Here is a 10,045-nt window from a genome sequence, read left to right on the forward strand (position 1 = left end):
ATCCTAGCTCTTAATGATGCAAAATTAAGAATAAACTCTTGTACAGCAAGTATTTTGAAGTTAATAAATAATTCATATACTTTTCCCCACTTTTACAATGTAACGCATAAAATTGGGAAAATAGCATTAAAAGAAAGAAATCCTGCTGTATTATGCAGCCAGAGAATAACTTTCTAATACAAGTATGGAAATTAATTCATAAAAATATGAATTACATGTTAACATTACAAACACAAATAGTAGTATAAACAAACAGTGGAAGACATAGTAAACTTTGAATAGGATCCCAGCTTGCCCTCTTATCAGTTCTGTGAGACACATTTCTGTGGAAGGTGCCAGCCAAGCCTGGTCCAGGATACAGAAGTCTTTTCCAACTCAATTTAAACTCACCATTTGCTGCAGCAGCCGTCAAGAGTCTTTATTCAGAGCGATCCTAGACTGCTTAACAAATCAACCTGGAGCCTGTGCCCAGAGTTCATGTCTTCTGTCATAAAATGAAAATACTTCTGGAGTGAAACAGGATAATTACTTAATAGCAAGTACTTTATAAAATATGCAGAGCAGAGCAGGAGTGATGCGGAAAGGGCTTTATGGAACATGTAGGTGCATTTGTCTTCAGCTTTCTGGCTCACCCCAAGGAAAACTCTCCAAATCCATTGTACTACTGTATGTATTATCAAAATCCACCCTCGATACTTCAATGGCTCAGTACTGATTCAGAAGATAAAAAAAAAAAAAAAAGCATTGCATTGACTGAATGAACTAAATGCAGGTTCCAGCAAAGGCACAGCATTTTTTGGCATGAGCAGTAAAAAAAAGAAATCCATTCAATTTACTCTGTGTGTTGTGTTGGAACCCTTCAAAACAGACATGACTGCAAACCTGGCGGTATCCTCTAATGCTTTCATGACCAAGGCCATCCCACAAGACACGTTCTTGGGGACATTCTGCCACTTTTGTAACTTGCTGGGTCTCCCTTGGTGCAGATGAGGGGAGGAAGCCTCTGGAGAGCCTTGACTTTGTAACGCCCTCTATCCCCTGAAAACAGCCCAGAATTAGGATTGTAATGGCATGCTGCATAGCTCATCCCTCTTCCTCGGGCATTTGAAGAGGAGAGATAGTTATGAAGATGGTTAGTAGATGGAAAAGGAGGATTGTTTCATTCTTTACCTTGCCTGCTTTTGCTGCAGTTTAGTCATAATAATGAGAGTTTTTGATAAGTGAGCTTCGGATTGAGTCACTGGTATCTCGAGTGAGTAAATAGATTTTGGTATTAGTCTGAGGAGCTAAGCAGAGCAATCATGCGCTGCTCTTGGAAGCTGGCAGGCAGAAGGAGGGAGGCAAGCATCTCTGGAGAGGGGAGAGGATCCTTGGCTCTTGTTCTTGCCGACTCAGGGGAATCACCTTGAAATGCCCTGGGTCAGCTGATGAGGTGTGCGAGCAACCTCCACGCTCACTGAAGGCCATGGGAGATGCGGGCACCCAATAGGTTTGAGGGTCAATATGCCTCATGGTAGGACCTGGGAGTGGGGGCACCCAGGAGCAGTGACCGTCTGGGAACGTGCTCTCAAGCGGTATTCGTGGCACGGCGTGTCGCAGGGGGAAACCCAAGGCTCAGAGTCATGCGTTATCTCCTAGACCCTGCTGGTTCTCATTATAGTCTTTTGCTCGTTATGCACAGAGACACAAGGGTAAAAGGCTTTGAAATGAGTTTGTTGGTGCATATCATCACAATTCACATTTTGTATTCAGGAGTAGGAAAATACTATCTTTGAGATACAAGGTAACTGTTGACATAGTAATTTTTATTTTTGTTTTTACTTCAGTTAGAAAAATCCTGGAAAACATGAGTACAGAATAATGAAATGATGCACTTTTTCCTGTAATGATGGAGCCAATAAAAGGCAGCCATTGAGAATAATGTCCCGACAGCCAAAGCACTTCATCAATCTCAGCTGCTGCTTTTATGAACATATTATATAATAATGGGGTGTTCTTCTACAAAAAAATATGAAGGTCTCTCTCTCCTTCCCCTAAGGGGAAGCCATTAATTCTACTCTAGTGTTAATCTATTCTGTCATGATGATATATCCATTAATGGATATCCTATATCCATTAAACCTTCCACCCTCACACAGAAAGGAATAACAATAGTTCATTGTTAAAAAGACTAAATGATATATATTTTTTTAAGTAACTGATTATATTATATATAACTCCAGGAGGCCAGACTCCACATGCTGAGACTCTTTTATCTAAGCAGTCCAGAACCTCTTTTCCTTGTCACATAACTGGCTTCTCACTTTCAGACTAACCAGACCTCAGCCCTTGCCAGACTTACCTTTATTCCCAGCTGCAAACATGAGCCATCACTGCATGGATTTGGGGAGCAAGCTGGGGATCATGCATTCATTCAATTAGCAGCCCGTCATCAGTCGGAAAGCAAATGGAAGCTGCAGACAGGTCCTGGCACAGCAGGGCACAGAGAGAGGAAACCAAGTACTAGGTTTCTGGCAGCAATGAAAAGAGCATATTCAGTGACAAAAATCTGACTGCTGTAGCATGGAGAAAAATATTCTTAATAAAATGAATAATACAGTCCATACCTCCTTGGGCTATTATTTCAGCTTTTCCCGCAGATTGCACATATATTTACGCTCAAGTCATACTTGCAAAATTATCTTTACTCAGAAGCATATATACTTTCAGCATAAAAGATGAGATTGTGGAGCACAACTCAGCAGCAAGGAGTAAATTCACATGTATATCAAATCATACAGTGGACAGGGTCTTATCGACATAGATTAAGGAACCTTATGTAGGTGTTATGAACTTCATGGGATGGGGTGCTGGAATAGAGATCTTTGAAGGAAAGCCTAAAAAAGACTACCTAGCTGTCAGCACGTCTTTGAAATGAGAAAAATAAAGAAGTGCCTTTATGATAGCATACAAATATTTACAAAAATAATTGTAATTCCTGCGTAGCCAGTCAATGGGCCATTCAGTGCATGGAAATTCCAGTAACAGGCTGAATCTTGGGCTTACTGTAAATGAACCAACAACCTAGTCTGACAGGAAAAGAGATCTTCCTGTCATCTGCATGCATTTTTAGAAAGAATATGAAGCCACTGCACAATTCATAATATTTAATTTTGCTGAGTTGTTATTAGTTCTATTTTTTTGTATGATTCCACTACGTCCCTGGTAATTTGCATGTCTATTAATAATACTAAAGTCTTATTCAAAATCCTATAGAGAAAATAGTAAGTTTGTTAACACCCTTGCAGGGGATTAAGTATGACCTGAAATCCAGAGTCTTTATAAGCACTTCTGTGCCTTTCCGCTGCTTTTACCTTATCATTTCTGACTTAAAAGGCTATTGTTATGACTGCAGGACTGCCAAGTTGTAATGCATGATTTATTATGTACAGCAGGTGACTGGTAGTTAACGTTTATCTCAAAATGAATGTTATTGTTTGTTGGGGTTTTTTTTCCTGCAGCTTTCCCTGGGAGGTTCGTGTTTTTGTCAGTGACAAGATGACAATTCGTATTTTTACCGAAGGATCCAGTGAGTCATCCTATTAACTCTGCTGAAATACATGCTTGCCAATCGTCCTGCCACGGTAAGGCTGTGGGATTTTGCATTCTTTCTGGAAATGTTATTCAGGAGTTAGTCCATGGTAGGCATTCGGTAATACAAATAATCTTTACCTAAAGCAGTGACTTCTCAGTGATGACCACAGCCCCAAATAGACCAAATATTGCACGTCACGCCTATTTTTTTTAAAGGTATTAAAGTATTTTAGAGCAAATGAGAAGACTGACTGTGCCTCATACCATGCTATTTTCAAGGGCTTGGTTTGTTTGAACCTGGAGGCTGTGTAAGAAGGAACCTCATGTGTTGTGGGAACTGATACAAAGGCATAATATATCTGGCCTTGAATATGTTGCCCTGTGAGGGGATCCACATGCAGCTAAGAACGAGTGTACTGTGAGTCACGATGGAAAAATTCGACATCCAAAAAACCCCAAATCTCCAGGATGACATAACATGGATTATGTATTCATACTGGTTGCCCAAATTAAACTCCTTAGTTATTTTGTCCCTCCTGAGAACTCCCAGCTCTTTGAGCCAATATCCTGTAACGTTCCAGTAGAGGTGTAGGCTCCTTGGTTCCTTTTCCCAGCTTTGTGCTATAGGAGAGTACGGCTGCCCTTTGGTTGTGCTGCTCTGCAAATCGTTTTCATCTGGGGGAAGGGGCAGTGCAGGCTGGTACATGACTCTCTTGCTTTTCCCTGTTCCTTGGGTTGGGTTGAAGAAAAGGTAGGACGCATTTTTGTTGATAAAGTCTCTCCTTTTCGGCTTACTTGTTCTGCCCTTGAAGGTGATATTCTGTGGCATAGTCCAAGCAAACCGCTTTCTGCTTAAGTGTATTTTGCACACCATGCAACCTTATCTCACAGGAGACGAGCATATGGCCTTGAGTTATTGTTATTTCAGGGTAACTAGATGGTAACTGTACTGAAAACTTATGGCAACTCATGCGTTATCTCATGATAACAGGATAAATAAACAGTATCTTCACTGCATGCATTAACATTAATGGAAGGAAAAACTCACGAAAAACACTGTCAAACCAGTTTAAATATGTCCCCATTTAGGATGCCCCAGATGCTTTACTACTTCTACTTGTCTCATATGCATTTAAATTATGACTGGGACTCCTTCCACATTTGACATTCTTGCCTTCAGAGCTAACGCCAGCTGCAGTCCTTAAGTCAGGGCGCATGCAAAATACTTTAAAATGTCCAGCTTAATAGAGAAATGTATCTTTGAATTAAAATAAAGCTTTAGCAAGATATCATGGAAATCGTTAGTGGTGCATATAATATGTACGCAGCAAAACCAGTATAGAGATCTAAGGGGAGAATTGCAATAGTTACTTTGAGCATCTCTGGGGTAACTCCCAAAAGCAAGGCTACTATGGCAGCTGATGACATTTTGCTTGATTTGTAAAAGGTCCCTTCACAACCGATTTCAAGTGCAAACAAAGTAAAGACAATTGGAGCATTGAAGTATTCCGTATAATTGTTGTAAAACAGACAAATAGGGGAGCAGATAAAAGCAAAGGGAAGAGAATGGAGCTAACACAGCTGCACAAAAACTATTTCAGATGTATTCTGCTTGAGAATGCCAGCACATTGCAAACCCTTTGAAAATACACTGAAGAAACATTATAGAATATATAAAAAGAGAATCTTAAACAGTTTATGGGTAAAATATGAGCTAAATTTGATGAGACTGTCCTCTAGATTTTATGTATCTGTTTCTATGAAAGTTGTGTGGAACATGAAAGCTATCATTAGCGTGGCAGATTTTCTTCATTCAGATGTAAAGCCAGATCTGCTTTTATTTTTTTGATGAAGCTGGTGTATGGCAGAGTGCTAAGAGGTGGTTAACTAAATCTTTTAGCATCATTGTAAAACAAATGATGTAAAACAAAAAACAAAACCGAACTCAGTTGTTTGGTCCAAACCCTGCTGAAGAAAATTAGAGCCTCTAATTTCAACATAAAAATAAATAGTAAAAATTAGCAAAACTATGTTTAATGATCCCACAGTAATTAAACATCTTTCCGCATCACAAACCACTTCATCAGCTGGAGGTGACCACTCAAGGACAAGTTGGAACTTGAATCAGGGAAATATTTTTCTAACCTTATAATAAGGATAATATATCACAAAACTTGACTAGGTTGATCCATCTTATTCTGTGTGTGTTTCTCTAGCCAGAATATGTAAAAGAAAACACCCTGAAAACTACCTTCCGTCATCACTTTATCTGGCAGGGATCTTAAATCAGGCAGGATTCAGGGTCCATTGCAGTTTATGGTAACATTTTAAATCCCATAAACAAAAAACTAAGAAAAATCACTAGGAGAGAGTCTCAATAAGTTACAAATACTGATGAAGTGAGGAAAAGAAACCCTTCTTTTTAATAAACAATTTCAAAGGCTATTTGTTCCTTTCACTGCCCTGGTGCTAGTGTTTATGCAGCCTTCCATTTGCCCATGTACGGATTTTAAGATAGGAAAACACTGAATGTGAAACACATGAAATGCTATTAGGTATCCATGTGGAAGAAGTTACAGAAACTGAATTCTTTGACAGGGTGCAGCAGGGCAGACCCAGGGAAGGCTGGGACTGTGGGTGCCGGCGAGTAAGAGCTCTCAAAGTATTTGTCACACATACGGTTACCCTAAATGGCATAATGCTGCTGCTGGCAAAGGGGCCTCCAGGGATCATCCTCCATTGGAAACATCACCAGTTTCCAAAGAACGAAGTGATTTTGCAGCCTCTTTTTCCATTAACCGACCCAACCCCAGCACTCGCTTGTGTTCGGCTTCGTCTGGCTGCTGTGGTCACGTGCAGTGAGTTGCCTTCCCTTCATCCCGTGATCTCTCATTTTACACAATGCTTTGACTAATTATAGCCTCAGTATTGCTGCTGATTTATTGTAACTGAGGCTTACTTGCATTAATAATAACTCTTGACGTTAGCCTGAGCACCTCAGTAAATAAATTTGCCACTGCTTTAAGAAATAAGGTTCCTAATGACTATAAAATTGCCTGGAAATTGTTCTTGTTGCCAGACAAGATTAAGGAAAAGAACAAGAGAAGGTCCTTCTAGGAAAGTGTAGGGTTATGTACTGGGCTGCAAACTGGAAGCAAATTAGTAAATAATTAAAAAAAAAAAGAGTTTTTTAGGTCTATCAGTAAATTAATTATATTCTTGACAACTTAATTCCTGTTTTTCCTAGACTTTTTTTTCCTAGGACATTTACCTTACTTGTCAAAGTTGAAGGCATTATTTCAGCACATAATTCCTAGTATTTATCGTAAGACATTTCTCAGACATTTATGTTGAGGCTCTGAACTCACAAAGCATCACCGGATTCTCCAGGAATCACTTTAGAGAAATGACATTTTGAGGTACAACTCTTCAACACAAAAGAGATATTTACTGACATTACCTTTCCCTGTCATTTTTAAATCTTAGTATATTGCAATAAAATCTAAAATAACTAAAAACATGTAGCAATAAAGGAAGGATTTATAAGCTTCTTTAGGCATACTTCCATCTTCTGACTTTCAAAAAGTATTTGAAGAGGGTCCCTCTGCTAAAAAAGGGGATTGAATTTCAACATTCCCTTCTCTAAGCCCTTTCTTTTACATCACAGCATTAACCTTGAAAAGCTCAAAGTTTTGCAATATCAGACAAATCACATAACAAAAACTACTGCTTATACAACAATTCTGACAACTGTAAGTTTGCTAGTAGATCGTTAGAGCTGGTCTAGCATAATCTGACGTATCAATAACACAGATGACAAAAATGACAGCAAAAAAGTTGGTACAAAAACCTCTCCTCCCAACCTTCTCACTCCACCCAGTGTTGTGCTACTTCCAAAATTCACAGTGACTTTCTATAACAGCTATTTTTGATGATAAAAATGTACTGGGATGTCATAAGGGCTATGAAGGATGGATAGAAGTTTTTCATAATAATAGTTTGTGGTGATAAAGGAATAAGCATGGAATCATAATAATAAATAGTTAATGGTAAAGTCATAGACATGTAAAGTGGGCAGTGCTATGGATGGCAATTTCTCTCCTTTTCAGTTCAAATGTCCTATCTTCTAAATGCCTGCAGGAATGTGTGTATACAAATATTTATATATTTACATGTTATATATATGGAGTTACATACTACGTAAACAACATGGTTGTGCCAGAACTATAGGACTGAATCCAAGACCTTCCCACTGCCAATTCAGTGGCAATTAAACTCCCAACTTTGGTCCTGATTTAGCCAACTTTTAAAGCATGCGTTTAACTTCAAACATATGGTTAGTTCCATTCTTTGTAGTGAGGCCAGAAAGGTGCTTGAAATTACATATGCTCTTGATTAGCTTACTTGGGAGCTGAAGCCATAGTAGAAGTATGTGAAAAATAGCTCTGTAATATTCCCAAGCCATTTGTTGGTTCACAAGTTACTTGAAATTACTAAAATATTCCAGAATGTGGAATGTGAAGGCGAGGGAAGGAAAATATATGACAACATACATATGCAGTCACTACTGATTAAGAAACAACAGTGTAGACTTTTTGGTGGTGTTATTACTCAGTATGATTTTACTTTATTTTTATTCGTGAGCTTTAGCTGAAAAAATATGTTTTAGCCATCTGTCTGCAGAAACATTTCTCAATGCTGCAGCAGTACGTTTGCAGTGTTGGCAGATACCCGAAAGTCACTTCTTTCACTCAGATAGTGACTCACTGAGCCGTTTCAGCTCACACCTGAACACCACCTGAGTTTCGCATCTCCAGTCGCTTTTCTTCAGTCCCTCCAAACTCCAGCTTTGCATCAGCCCGGCTGGGAGACACAGCTTTGTCTGGGCAGCGGTCCCGATTGCTGCCTTCTGAGAAACAGCCATCTACCTACAAGGGATTTCATAGTTTTCCTGTGGAAAATAAGATGATAGAGTTCAGTGTCACGGTATAATTATAGCTAAATATAGGTATAGTTCCTATCCCACTTGTATGCAGTATTAAGGAATACAGTGATGTTTAGTTTGATTTTTCTTTTAGGTGCTCAGGTAGTGTTTCAACAGCAATGATCTAAACCCCCTTGCTATGTAACAAATACTTTATTGCAATTATTTTTAAATTATTTTCAGTTTCCCTGAATTCTCTCTGAACTAAGCTTGCACAAACCAAACAGAAATATTCTTAAAACAAGCCTTAACTAAGACATGCAACATTAAAGGAGAAAGGAAAAGGACAATGTTGATGCAGAAAAAAAGAAATTCCTTTCAGTAATCAAAGTTGTTTACAGTATCTGTACCTCCATCTATAAGATGTCTGAACAGCAGCTTCCCATGGGTTGAGGATGTCCATGTCTGACTCGGGACAATAAAGAAATGCCCAAAATAACTGTAATGACTAAAGAAAGGTCCCGCTATGTCCATATATGTTCTCTTCCTTCACCTGTAGCTCAGAGCAGCAAACACGGCTTCAAACTCAACGCACTGAGGCACAGCAGCCAAGCACTGGGGTTAATCAGAAAGTTATCAGTAAATCACAATATCTGCCTGTGAGTTACCATGCGATTTATGAAAGTGGACTGAAAAATGGCATGATAGGATTCAGCAATAAACCTTTGTGACTAACTGTCTGAGCATTAACTACCCCAAAAGAACGGAGGAAGTGTAAGCAGGCAAGAGAGGACACAGCATGGAATGGTGCCCATGGATTCTGGAAGTTTTTTAGCCCTCTGAACTATTTCTGTTCTGTAACACTGACATTAATGTCATTACACCTTGGACACCTCATGCTCAATGATATTTTTCTTTTCTGTAGTTCCTTAAATTCATTACTTACTGTAATCACCCCAAATTATATAATTCTATGATTGTGTTTAATTATATTCACAGTATACATAAACAAAATTAAAAAACTAAAGCATTCAAATTCCCATTACAAAAATTTAGTTAAAATAAAGTTTGCATGTGACCAATTAGAAAAAATTTAAAACCAATGTTGTGGCGTTTGCAACTTTTTCTTTCTCTTTGTAAAATGTGAATAAATTATCCATGCTAAGGTCTATCTGCTTGCTAACTAGAAAGATAGGAAGACAAGAAACAATTCCAGAGCCTGAGCTTTATCCCATGTATTCTGTAGGCGCTTCTTTACAGGCTTTCTTGTGAGGTTTTCGGGTATCAGTGCAGACTGGAAGGGGTTTTCTTATCAGTTCTGCAAACCATAACTTGCAACATTGGTACATTAATGTAGGAACACGGTTAATGGCTTAGAAGGAAAAGATTTTGCCTCAGAAACATAGTGGAAACAGCTTAACAATTATCAGATATCCAGTCCTTAAACAGTAACAAGTGGTATTAAAGGATGCATGCGTGTAGATGATCCATAGAGACTAAAGTACATCGAAGGCATATGGCTAGATAAACAATGAGCATGTTGCACCA

At 38.7% G+C, this 10,045-nt stretch overlaps 1 protein-coding gene across 1 annotated transcript in view; it reads left to right on the forward strand.

Moving 5' to 3' along the window:
- Window positions 1-3,529: 3,529 nt before the first annotated feature.
- LOC104080186 (protein FAM46C-like) overlaps window positions 3,530-10,045 on the forward strand; it is an 8,278-nt gene continuing 1,762 nt past the window's right edge. Inside the window, exon 1 of the mRNA XM_009582487.1 lies at window positions 3,530-3,623. The gene's annotated coding sequence lies outside the window, so the exon portion shown is untranslated. The remainder of the gene's footprint in view (window positions 3,624-10,045) is intronic.

This window comes from Fulmarus glacialis, unplaced genomic scaffold (genome assembly GCF_000690835.1).
Source record: "Fulmarus glacialis isolate BGI_N327 unplaced genomic scaffold, ASM69083v1 scaffold24087, whole genome shotgun sequence".
NCBI classification, from domain to species: domain Eukaryota; kingdom Metazoa; phylum Chordata; class Aves; order Procellariiformes; family Procellariidae; genus Fulmarus; species Fulmarus glacialis.